At 42.8% G+C, this 13664-nt stretch overlaps 1 protein-coding gene across 13 annotated transcripts in view; it reads left to right on the forward strand.

Moving 5' to 3' along the window:
• The first annotated feature begins 11117 nt into the window (after positions 1 to 11117).
• OBSCN (obscurin, cytoskeletal calmodulin and titin-interacting RhoGEF) overlaps positions 11118 to 13664 on the forward strand; it is a 185601-nt gene continuing 183054 nt past the window's right edge. For all 13 annotated transcript variants that reach the window (XM_082754701.1, XM_082754709.1, XM_082754707.1 and 10 more), the window contains exon 1: positions 11118 to 11340. The gene's annotated coding sequence lies outside the window, so the exon portion shown is untranslated. The remainder of the gene's footprint in view (positions 11341 to 13664) is intronic.

Consider the following 13664-nt stretch of genomic DNA (forward strand, 5'->3'; position numbering starts at 1 on the left):
AAAAAAAGACATGTTATGCGTTCTGCTTTAACACAGTTACAAAAATTAAAACTCTTCATGTTTTATGACACTGATCTTACTCCTTTAGCAAACTCTGTGGGTGAAGAATGGGCAGTTCTGAGTGTTTGTTGTGCCTGGGTCTAAGGAATACCCTTTGAGCTGTATGTGAGGTCACATACAGCTTTTTCTCAGAACGTAGAATTGCATCAAAGAGTTGAAAATAAAATAATCTTTAGTTGTACTTCCAGTAAATTGTACTCATCACTTCACACAGCATTACTTGCGGTGGGGCTGGGTGGGAAGTGCTGATGAATTTGGCACGTTTCTCGAACCAAACTACCAAGTGTCATGGTTCTCTTGGTGTGTTGAAATAGTTATAAGCAGCAACAGAATTCCTGTGTGCTGAATATCCTAAAAGGCACTGAAAGAGTGTGTGTTTTGCAAGTCACGGACATGCAAATCTGTACTTCCCCCTGTGCCCTCAGCAAGATGACTTTTGGCAAATCTCAGGTACGTGGAAACTTTAAATTCTGGGCTTACTCATTGACAGGGTGTCTGTTTGTGCACATCAGGTGAGTTTAAACATTTTAAAAAATAAATATATATATATATTGTTGATTAAATCATGAACACTTTCTTTATTCACACTGGGTCAGCAGTTCTTTACGGGTTTTCAAGGATCCTATCTATTCTGCATATAATAGCTGAACACTTTGTAAGGGTCAAGGGTGATTTTCTCTCGACAACACGTAGACATGTAATGTGAGCCTGGCAGGTCACATTGGCTGAAAGGGCCCATGTTTTTTCCCCTAGTTAGAGATGGGGCATAAGTTGACTATCTCTTGTTACTTATGTTGCTGATGAGATTAATCCTGTCTTGCATACTTCATGGATATATTACTGGTAGCAAGTCAAGCCTTGCACAGCCAATGTAAGGATTCAGCTTGTTTGTCTTTTGGAGTCTAGTGTGAAATTTCAAACCTTGCAAGGAATAAATGTTCCTTAGTTTAGAGTTTAAAACTTTTTCTTACAGCATTTTCTTTGCTGGTGGCATGCAGGAAAAGAATAAAAGTTCCACTAAAAACAATTGTATTAAGATTTGATGGTGCTTTGAATAATACAAATCTGCAATTTGCAAGCAGCACATCTCTAGATTGAAATGACTTATGTATGTTAGATACCTTAACATGAAGTCATTGAGCTCTTTTTCCATAGCTCAGCTTTGCAAGAGTTCCACCAAAACCAAAGCTCTACAAACTAATTTGGTTCTTGTTTCTGAAATCCCCAAATTCTTGCATTTCCTGTATTGCACAGATTCTTGTGGCACCCAGGGCATGTACGTGAAGGCTCAGAATGACAGCAGCAGTGTCAGATGTGGCTTGAGGAGGGAGGTCGCAGTGGTTTCCTGAGGCATCCCGCTGCACCTGCGTGGGTTTGGGTTGAAGTCTTTGCTTGGGGATTGATCAAGGGATGTCACTTCTGGCAAGCCATAGGAATTTAGGTTACTAAACAACCTCAGTGCCACTACAGCTGTGATGGCTTGCATGATAACGTAAGAGAAACATTTGAAGTCTTCCTACAAAAATGCCTACTGAGGTAATGGAAGCAGCTGTCTGGGTTCTGGACCCCAGCTCTATTCACTTATTTTCAGCAGGTTTCTGTTGCTCTGGGGTCACTAAAAGAAACTTTTTTTTTTTTTCCTTTTACATAGAGAACAGGATTTCCAAAGCGCTGTTATTTATCACATCTTTAGAGGAACGTGCCTCTGCTGATGAGTATCTCTACTTTTGCTCAAGTACAGATGGGTTGCTTTGATGCTTGTTCCAAAACACCTGTAATGGAATAGTCGCAGCTATTTCTGTACAACCATGCTGGCCACTTGCCTGGGAAGATGCTTCAGAAAACAGCCACAGTGAAATGTTCTGGTCTGTTACTCACCCCCCTATTAATCTGATAACGTTTGGTTATCTAACGGTGGTCGTTAAATAATGTAAACTGAAAGTATGTGGAATATGCATTTGGTAGCTTGGTTTTTATTTTACAAAGCCATTCAATTTTGTTCTACTGTTAGGATTTGAGTAATAGTCCCATATAAAAAACACTTTCCACGGTACTAGCTTGTAAAAGTTCCTGAGAAGACCTTTGACTTCTAGCTGATGAATCATGATGTGTATAGATAGATAGATCTCTGTTTCATGAGTGTTGAGTTGCAAGATAAACACAGCCCAGTAAGTGAGGAATTCGGTTACACTGTATATTTTCCTAAAAGAAGCATCATTCCTTTACACTGTTTAAGGAATAAAATCTGTTGTGCTCAATGATACTGCAAGTAGATCATAAGCAAACGTAAACCTGAAATATTTGTTTTATTTCTTTAGGATTGGTGCCTGGAAAGCAGAAGATGGATGTGCTGAATGAAGAAAACAGATTTGGCATAAAGACCTCAGTCTAGCTGTTAAAAGGGAAGTAATGACCAACCAGAAAAGTGGCAGTGTCGTCTTAATTTCCTCACTAATGTGTTGTCCTAGAAACAGATCTAGCTTGTACTAGCAATGGGAGTACCAGTGTACCAGCTGTTGGGATTTTTTTCCTCCTAATAGAGCCACTGACTGCCTCATCAATTTTATTACAAAACATTATTTTAGATGGGCCTTTCAGCCTGCCAAGTAGCTTCTGCTGTTTTTTTTTTTTTTTTTTTTTTTTTTTTTCCAATATACAGTTCCCAGATAGTTCTGCCTTGGGTAAGCCATTACTGAAGGTAGTACATAACATATAACTCAAATGCAGCTCTTCACCGCCTCTCCCTTATTCCTTCCATCCCCCTTTCCTTGCCTCCACCCCCATTTGTGACTTTTCTAGTCTTTGATGGTGGTCGAAGAATCTGTCACAGCAAACCATTGATGTTGCATTTTAAAAAACAAACAAACAAAAAACTTTCACAAATTGTGAACTTGAATGTGAAGCTAGTAGGTTTTTGCTTTTAACATAAGATTTTTAACTCAGTCCCATCATTTTATTGTTTTACTTTGTGTTTTCAAGAAAGCAAAATAAAAAGTATAACGTTTAATATAATATAGTAATACATAGTATTCAAATATTTATTTCCTTTTCACAGCTCTGCACATAAATCGGGAGCCAGTGTAGTTCCTACTGTGACTTTATAGATGCAGATAGCTGGAATATGGGCTGTAATGGCAAAATCACTGTTAGGAAAAATCTGCTTTTAAATTTCTGTATGGTTTTGTGAGTGCAAGAGTGCACATGTGTCAGAACAACTGGCTACCAAGTGACTGACAATCTGGAAATTCCCTAAATACATCTTCAGTGACAATTCTTCACAGAGCTTACAGCTTGTTTGAAACAAATATAATATTTCTCATTTTCTGTTTCCTTCTTTATTAGCATGATTGCATTAGAGGCCAGGCTTCCCACTGCCTGTTCACTCGCAGCTAGCTGGTTTTGTGCAGAGCCCTGCATGCAAGACACGCAATGTGGAGGAGCTGTATGGGCATCCTGACTTACTGAAATAATTCCTTACGGCATGAGCTTTAAATTTGCTTATAAGCTGTTCTGAGAAATGTAGATGAGATTAAGGGCTTCTGAAATTTGCAGGGTTATGTTTCCATGAATAAGTAGAAGAAAAGAGTGGCTTCTGTAGGTAAGAGTGAGTTTCAGTTCTTATGTAGGCAGTGTTGCATATGTAGTTGTCTAATCTTCTAGAAGCTCATATATTACATAACTCTCAGGACCCACTTCTGATTTCCCTCTTCCATCTCACAGTGTTACAGACTTACTGAATGAAAGAGTTCCTTCTGGTTTCTGTGGTAGGGAGGCTGGCATGACAATTCTTGATGTAAATATGGGAGGACACAAGCTCTGCTTGAGTTTAAGTCAGTGTAGTTGTATCAGCGTGACACTAAAAGCTTCTGGTTAATACTGCAATGCAGAATCACTCAAGGTGAAAAATAGGATTTCTCACCAAAAGGCTTATCAGAACCTTAAAGATGTGTGGACAATCAATATCAAAAGTTTTAGAAAAGCAATCTAGCTGAATTGATGGAGCACCACTTCATTGTTTCTGTGATCCACCTGCACGTTTTCAACCAATATGTAATGCCTAGCCTGTTTGCATAGGGCTTGTAGTGCAAAAGATGATTTTACATTATCCTGTCAGATCACCATAACAGAGCCTGTAGGGCAATTACATCAAGATTCAAATGTCCAGAAGAAGAAAAAGCTTAGTTGGAAGGATTAGCCATATGAAACTGCAGGTGTTGAGGAGGGAAATAAACTATCTTGCTGGTGTCAGAGGTTTGTTTTTATCGGAATATTTAAGTAAAATGTTCATGGTCACCTATCGCAAGGCAGTGTATTAGCAGGAGGATGATGGTGTCTGTGTCACTACAAGCTCAGCTAATGATGAAGTACAACAGTTGGGTGAGCTGGAGAGGCAGAAGAAGGGATGAGGTGATGGTCAAACACCAGTGTTCTGGAGGCACTGGGACAAGCCTTGGGTAAGGTCTGGAGAAGGTTTGGGATGAGAAAATGAGACCATTTTATCAATGCTGACACCTCTTCCTTAATTGAAATCACTATCAAGCAAGAGCTTTATACATACGACCAGCTTCGAGCATCTGACTCATCCCATTGACATCAGTGGTGCTACTTAAATGCTTAAAAATAGACATTACTTTGGGGTAACTTTGAAATGGATTAAACCTCTCATGGGACAGGCATCCCATAAAGTAAATCAGCTTCTACTTTCTTCTGATAGTCTGTTATTGTCTGAATATTTATGTACAAAAGCTTCTGACCAGCTCCTGTATGGTCTCTTCAGTTGTCTGTGCATGGTCCAAGGTGTTTGCATATTCTTGAAGATCTTCACCACTCAACAAAGAAGTCGTTGACAAGCAAAACCATACTTGCATCAGGATTAAATTCTAATGTATCCAATATAAAAGCTTCTAACTTTGCTATGTTGGCAAGGCAAGAGCTAGTGAACTACTGACACTCAGTGATAAAACACTTGGTCATAGGAGCCTACTATGATAATGTTTTGGACCCTTGCCTTCATGAAAATGTCAGGTGCTTAGAAATAAATGCTGCTTTTTGAAAAACAAGGGTAATAAATAACTACCTCTGCTCTTCAAGAATGCATGTTTTCAGGAGGTAGGGAGTGTTTTGAAGAGGTGAAATTATAAGAGAAAGGAAGGGATGAGAGAAAATGCAAAGAAAAACATCCATGGAAGACATAGTGAGGTCTTAAAAGCAATGGAAATGTTTTATGAGGACAATTTTATTTTCAGAAGTGAATGTTTTCTACAAATAATATTATTTAGTAATGACAATTGCACTGCCCTTGGTGTAAAAGAAGAAATATATCTGGTGTCTGTCTCTAATAGTGCACTTTTGTCCTCTTCATGAATCAATCTAGAAACTAATGATTCCTAATCTTCCTTTTATTCCCTTTACATCAAAAATGATCCATGTAACATCTAGGAAGTATTAGACAGCTTTCAGGGACAGAAGTATTGTACAAAACTTAAGAGAAGAACTGATTAGCTCAGGATCATGAAATATGTAAGCTTGGAAGAGATTTCTACGGTATATACTTCTCTGCCTGCTCAAAGGAGGGCAAATTTCATAGCCTGGGACCTTGTCCACTCCAATTCTGCATTTCTCCATGGATGGAGATCCCCCAGCCTCTCTGGGTGCTGCACCACTCATAAGGAAGGCTTTCATTTTTCTTGTATCCAGTCTGGCTTTTCCTTGTGACTTTGTGTCTTGTCCTTTTCCTCTATCTATCAGAAGAGTCTGGCCATGTCGGTTACAGCTTTGTCTCCCTACCCTTTGGGTTCTGGTATGTGTCGGTAGAGCTTAGGAGGAATGTCAGATTGTGTAATGGAAAGTGGGTACTGGGGAATGTTCCTTCAAAAGTTTATCAGCTGTACCAAGACTAGTGGGAGCACTTTACATACAGCTGTACAGGGAGGCACTTCCTTGCTTGCTTTTCACCTGGGCTCATATGCAGGAGGCTGGGAGAAGTTTAGGTATAATGGATGGGGCTGCTGTGTGCAGAAGGATTTTAGTTATGCATAGAGAAATGCTGGCACCCCTGTTCAGGATGGAGCCAAGGTAATCAAGGAAGGTTTGTAGGCTACCTAGAAACAGAGCTTGGTTGTGAGGTCAGGCTTCTAGCTGGGATGTACGTGTGTGCCTGAAAAGGAATGAGCCTAGAGAAATAGTCAAGAAAAGCTGCGGTGTGAAAAAGGTGCAAGGAGCAAGCGATTTAATGATGATAAACATTTTACAATTATATGAATGATTAAAAAAGATTGAGGAAAGGATTGGCTGAACATTCAGTAAATCAGGGGAGGTGTCAAAACACGTCTGAAACTTTTTATTTTTACCCAGTAAAAGGAGGCTGCAGCCAGATGTGTGACGTAGTGTCAGAACAAAAGGCTTTATGGAGCAGGCTCTGCTGTGGGCACACTGACATTTTTCTGAAAACCTGATTCTGACAGGGTGTATCATGACCTTAGCAAGTCAGATTTAGAGCTCCACAATCACTGATTTGAGAAGAGGTCTGAGAAATATATGAAGTTCTTTGAGAGGGAAGGCGTTAATAACAATGGAGTGCTCAGTGACAGCATGGGTATATTTGTCTAGGTGCAGTTCTGTGAAGGATTTGGGGATTACTAGGAAGCACGAGTAGATTTGGGATCAGCAATGCCCGGCTCTTGTGAAACAGCAGAGTCCATCCCGGGATGGACTGGTTAGTGTTAAGTCAGAGGTTGGACTAGGTGATCTTGGAGGTCTCTTCCAACCTAGATGAGTCTGTGATTTGGGGATGCCCAAAGGGACTGGCAGTCTCTAGCAAGGCCCAAGTCATCCCGCTGGTCTGCTTCCCCAGGGGTTTTGCCTGGCTTTGGCCATCGCGCATAAAATTCATGCAGACAGATGGATTTGGTCCAGCTGAGAGGAAGGAAAATCACTGGTGGGTCAGAACTGGGTCTGCCAAGGCCAAAGAGAAGATAAGTGGAGGTGGCAGTCTGCAGCCACGTCAAGGCTTCCTGCCAGAACAGAAGGGCACGAAGTGTCTTTCTTATTCACAGAATCACTATTCAGGGCATATAAGGTTAAGTTATGGGGCAGATGTTTCATATTTTCTGCATAGAAAGAGGTTTAATGTTAAGGGCAGGAAAAGACAGAAAAAGATGGCATAGGAACCTTTGTAAGATTTCGTTGTTGTTGAAGCCTTTAATACTAAGCCAGGCAAGCATGTGTCAATTTTGTTTTTTTGTTATTGTCTGTCCACAAATTATTTTTTTCTCAAATTCTGGAAAGATGCCTTTAAAAAAAAAAAAAAAGTTAATCCAGTACCTCTGTTCCTTTTTTTTTTTTCCTCAAATACTTAAATTTCCCTTTGTACTATGGTCATTTTCTGTGAAAGCTAAATATATTGAGAAGGAAAAAGGTGACACCTTTTGAGATTTTTGTTACAGCATCACTTCGGGGGGGGGGGGGGGGAACCTCCTGGATTGAGAAAGAGGTTTCTATTTTGTTTCTTTTTGTTACTGTTGTTTTATTTTTCTTTTTTGATGAAAACCTGCCTCTTTTTGCAAAATATGTAGCACTTAAGAGGAATGTTGCAATCAGACTTAATGCCCTAGGCCTTGCCAGTTAGAGCAATTCAAAGAATTTCATTGATTGCTTGAAGGAAAAACAAGCACAGTTCATTTTGTTTTCTGCAAGCTGTGGTTAAATCACTTTGGAATCCTTTTGCTTTCAACCTAGAATTTAGATGAACAATTCTGGAGCTCAAAGATACAAACTTTTCAAGCACGAGCAAAGATTTTTCTCTATTTTAAAATCACATGAATAGAAATTGCTCCTTAAAGCACAGTCCCCTAATCTTTGGAGGGACTGAAGGGAGGAAGACATCCTTCTGGAAGAGCTGGCTGTTGGCTTCATAAAGGGTGAGAAGGGACGGGTATCATGCCTGATACTCATGGTTTGTGTTTTCATTCAAATGCAGGTCACTTCAACCTATTAATCAGTATATCAATAATTTATTTCTATAGTTTCAAATATTTGTTAGTTGATATAAAGCTCTTCCTTTAGTTTATATCTGCAATGCTGTAGCTTCTAGGTAGATAAATAACTCCTTGCTACTTCAGTTCATCTCGCTTTAGAGACCTTTGTTCAGGGTATCTCAGGAAATCCACTCAAATGAAGAGATCTGCAATGAGTTAGAGTTCAGGAAAGCAACTGCTAGTGCAAGAACATGGAGAGAGATCACTCATTTCTGTGGTGCCTGGGAATGCCACTCCGGAGTACTGGCAGGCACGGTAAGAGGAGCTGAAAGGAGATGAGTTAAGTGATGGGATAAATGCTCCATGGAAATATGCTTGGAGAAGAGAAAAGTGAGAAGGGGTCTTAACGTGTGTAGCTATCTGAAGGAAGGGTGTTAAGAGGATGGGATCAGTCTCTTTTCAGTGATGCCTGGTGACAGGACAAGGTAATGGGCACAAAGTGAAACACAGGAGCCTCCAGCTGAATATGAGAAAGTATTTTGTTACTGTCAGGGTCACAGAGCACTGAACAGGCTGCCCAGGGAGCCTGTGGAGTCTCCTTCTCTGGGGGTATTAAAAACCCATCTGGCTGCCATCCTGTGCACAGCTCTAGGTGATCCTGCTGGGCAGGGGGTTGGGCTAGATGATCTCCAGGGGTCCCTTCCCACCTCGACCATTCTGGGGCTTGGTGATGTGCAAAGATGGGGAGCAATTCAAACAAGGGTCTTCTTTCCCATTAAATTCAAACAAGGATCTTCTTTCCCATTAGGAAAATATGTGACAATTTGCTGGAACTCTAAACCCAGTTTTGGTGTTTTCCCCCATTGTTCTCCCAAAATAAAAGGATCACACTTTCGTTGACCAAAGTCTGTTTAAAAGCCTTCCATAAAACAGACCACCACCACCACCAAAAAAGCACCCTAAAGCCAGAATAAAGGAGCGCTCCTTGTCCATCTCTCTGGTGAATGAAGGTGCACAGCTGGATGCCCTTCCAAAAAATGCCCCTGTGTTTCCACTCACATCAGGGGAGTGTCAGCACCCTTACAATGCTGGGTGGTTTCAGCTGATGCCTGCAGAATTGAACAGGAACACAGCTGGGGGGTTGGAAGGGATTTTTGTGCCATTATTATCACAGGGTTGCGACGTGGAGCTGATGCAGGTGCATTCCTCTTACACTTAGCACCTCCAAATAATGAGTCTTGCATATTAATCACCTGCATATTAAAAGTTACATATTAAGTAATCAATTTACAAGTTGCATATTAATTGTATATTAACTAATTTATGTTCCTAATGGCAGGTGAGATGTCTGAAAGAAAGCAATTTTTGTGCATGCTGCCCATGGCTTTGGGTGCTGGTCCTGGTGTTCCTCATCCCTCAGCCGATGTGCTGGCAGTTCAGGACCAGAAGGTGACGAGGAGCAGCCACCGTGCGTGGATCAATATCCAGTGGAGCCTGACCGACCTGGTGGTATTTTGTGATGATGTGGGGACAGCAGTGGATGGTTAGCATGCACTTTGTCATCGTCTGCCATACCCTACCTATGGCCAAGTCATATGAAGTCATCTATGAACTAGATGGGCAGACTTCAAATTGAATGGAAAACTGTCCAGAATCCCAGCTTCAAAGGGATTCAGTTTTTCACCTTCCATCTGGCTGGCAGACTATTCACTTGATAACAAAGCCTTACAGTTTTCCTGTCCTTATCTCCTGAGGCTCAGCATTAGGTACCCACCTCAGGAGATAATTTCTCCCTTTTTTCCTTGCCTGTGCTTTCTGATCAAACCGTGTTCGTATTGATATCGTGAACTATATCAGGAACTTTTTAGCATGTTCTGGTTCAGGATTGCAAAGCTCTCTTGATGATACCACAAGCCAGGATGTGTCTACTTCTGCCTGGGCTTTCTCTATCAACTGGAGGAACTTAGGAAAACACCACCTAAGATCTAGGTGCCTTCCCCCCTCAATCTTAAGCTTCATAGTCATTTTTTTGATCCACTGTGGGTAATTTCTGGCTGTATTTTGACTCATAAGGAGTGGGGAGCATGAGGCTGTAGCATGCCACCTTTCTGCAGTGTCTCTTTGGTCCCTTTTACTCTTATCAGCCCCTGCTTTCAAAATCCCTAATACCACTCCCACTAGCTCCCCTGCTGGTGTTTTTGTCCTCTGGAAAGTGAGTAAACACAACACGTTGTTGTGCCTTCAGCTGACCCATGTCCTCAGACATGCAGAATGTTATCTGTTTTGTTTCCTGCCAAAAATAAGCATATCTCACAGCCCATTCCTGATAGCCATGTGGAGGTGAAGTGGTTGTGGGGGACTCTGCTAGGCTCTGGCCTAATTCCCATATCATTAGCAGAATTGAGTTTTAAACTCAAAATTGTGAGCCTTGATTGCTAGTGAGAGTTAGCACAAGATGCGTGTTGAGGAAATAGTTAAAAAATGGCAGTTTTATAGGTAAAAAATAAGATCTTGGGCCTGTGAGATGCAAAGCGTGTGCAACTCAACACCGTTTCTGCCAACGCAGTGCACAACAACTTCGTTCTGCAAAAAGGGAGATATAGTTAGGGTTATTAACTCACTGCTTGTTTGCCGTTGTAACAACTCTTGCCTGGGAGGCTATAAATAAACCCACTATTGATCTGATGCCTTTTGAAAGAGGCATTACTCCTGCGAGTGTTGATAAGCTGGCAACAGCCCGCTCCTGAGTCCCTGCTTCACATTTATCACTTGGCTCTGGGACGGGCTCTGGAGAAGCCATCCTGAGCCATGCTGTCACCACAGCCTGTCCCCCACACCACCGACCACGTGCCCCTCCGATGTGTCCCCCCTTGTTGCTGGACTGTCCCAGCGAGTCCCTAAAACGCTGCCCTTTCGCCTCTGTCCCGCAGGAAACCTAATCTCCCCGGTAAATGACACCCGGAGCTATTTTGGAGCTGGGCTGCAGAGGGAAAAGCGAAGCACGTCAGCGATTTGACGGGAGGAGGACAAGCGAGAGGAGGGGTGGGGAGGGGGTGGCACAGCCTAACCCCGAGCCGCAAAGGCACCGCCGGGGGACTTGGGGGGACCTCCTGCTGCACGTCCCTGTCCTCGCTGGGGTTTCTGTTTTATTTTGCTGAAGGGGAAAGGGGGGAACCAAAAGCAACATGGTCCCCCCACGTCCTCTGTTCCCCGTTTCCCCCTTCCCCCTTCTGTCATCTCAGTAGGAAGCGGCTGTTACCCTGTCCAGAGCTTTTTACCTCCTCAGACCCTGACAAGACTCCAGGTAAGACCTAAACCTTCAGCTAAAGAGGAGTAGGCTCGGGGAATCTGGTATTTCGGAGAGAGTGGAGGATGGTGGTCCTAGCTGAGGGAGGGTGAGCTTGTTCCTCTGTCAGTGTTTCTGGGCTGGAGTTATGTCTCGTCTCGCGAAACGTATTTGAAGATGGAGCTGAAGACGGAGGAAATCCATCCTTCTCCTGGTCTGAAGCAACTATGGATTTGCTTTGCTTAATTATTTCTGGCCTTGTTAGCAAAAGAGCAAAGATTGGCCTCCAAAGGAGAGAAGAAAAGAGAGGAAAGCCAGGTTTAAAGCTGGTGGTTGTACTTGCTGCATTTTCTCCTCAAACTGGCAAGAGCAGTGTGCGTGAAGAGCCTGGAATAAATAAGGTTCCTGCGGAGAGGTGGCAGCAAGGAGTGTTTTGTTTTGTTTTGTTTTTAAGAATTATTTCCAGGGCATAAAGCCTGCGCTGCTTTTCTCCTCAGCAAGAACTTTTTTTCCTCTGAGCTTCTCTCCGGTGTCAATACCAATTGAAAGCACAGCCCCCCACCCTCCTCACATTTCTACAAATGGCTCTGACGAGAGATGGGGAGAGATGGAGCTCGACAGCTGAGGCTATTTTTGGCCCTACAGCTCAATGGGGTGGAGTGGCTGTAATGACAATGACGTCCACCCGTTAAAATACAAGCATTGGGGCTGCAGCCTCGTGGCTAATTGTCACGGAGGGAATTCTTTGTCCCTGCGGCAGTTGTGATCCTGAAACTCCCTCACATAGGAAATCACACATGGTAAAACTCGAGGCAGTGCTTCCAGGTTAATAAAAGCCAGTTTCCTTCTCTGTTAATGCTGGTGGTGATGTATTTAAGGGTTGGGATTATTTGTTTCAGTGCTGGTAAGAGCCTGTGGTCTTTGTGGATATGCATGCAACAAGTGACAGAAAGTAAGAAAATGGTTTCAGATTGTACCAAAAGGGGTTTAGGTTGGACATTAGGAAAAATTTCTTCACAGAGGTGATGGTCAGGGATGGGAATGGGCTGCCCAGGGACGTGGTGGAGTCCCCAGCCCTGGAGGTATTTCAGAGATGCATGGACGTGGCACTGAGGGACGTGATGTAGTGATGGGACCCAGGAGGTCAGGCTTGTGGTTGGACTTGCTGACCCTGAAAGACTTTTCCAACCTAGATGATTCTATGATTTAATGTGTAAGGGAGAGAAATGTACGTGTACACATCCAGGGGGTGTGTGTGCATGGAGAGGAAATGTGTATTAGCTCAACTGTGGAATAGTGCTGCCAACTTCAGGCATGTAAAACTCCAGCCTTCAAAACTGTAAGACTAATGAAGTAATATAAATCCGTGTGAATCTGCTGTTTTTCTGAACCTTTCAAGCTCACCCAGCTCACGCTGTCATTCCTTGCCATCTGAGCAGACATTGGGGTGCAGCTAGGGCAGGGGTTCTGCCATAGCCATTTGCCTCCTGGGTATGTTTTAATCAAAATCCAGTTGGAGGAAATCTGTGATAAATTTGCTAGGGTTTGCATCACTCCTTTTCTGTCCGCAGGGTGGCAAACCCAGAATTTTTGTCTTTCCCCTCTACTCGTGTCCTGCCTTTTCAGCCCCGTGAAGCAGTGATGAGCATCGCCACATGCCTAAGAACTCCCCTGCATTGTAGCTATTCTTTATGTGCTGTCAGAACAGCCTGGGTGGCTTTAGGCTCAGAAAAATAAAAGGAAAACACGATGCCACACCATCTTGAGTATCAGAGGGGCTGAGCTGAGCAGTTTTGGTCCTTTGGAAGATTCTGGGGTTGTCTTTGTGGCTTCATCAAGGAGGGGATCCCAATGAAGCTGCATGCTGCAGCAAAACCCTAGTAGGAAGAAGTCTTTATGTGGACCTATGGACCTTTTTGGACCTATGGATATGTTAGAAGGAAAGCGAATGCTGTCTGTATGGTTAAAAGAGGGGTGAGCTTCATAAGCAATAGGTCTGCCTTCATCAAGCAGGAAAGATCAGTGTGCTTGAACCAATGTAAGTCATCTAATTGGCTTCAGCCCCCCGTGTTTTACATTAACCGTGTGCTTATGTGACTGGAGGGTGATCTGACTGTCTCGCTCGGTAGAGTCACAAAATGGTTTGGGTTGGAAGGGACCTAAAGGTCATCTAATTCCAACCCCTCTGCCATGGGCATGGACACCTCCCACTAGACGAGGTTGTTCAAACCTCATGAATGATACTTGTTAGAGTTTTCTAATGGTTCTACTCTCTTGTTCGCTACCAGTCACTGGAAATATCCAGATTATTAAGGATTCATATCAGGAGCCTGAGGTGGTGC

The sequence above is a fragment of the Aythya marila genome, assembly GCF_965140915.1.
Source record: "Aythya marila genome assembly, chromosome: 2".
In the NCBI taxonomy this organism is placed as follows: Eukaryota; Metazoa; Chordata; class Aves; order Anseriformes; family Anatidae; genus Aythya; species Aythya marila.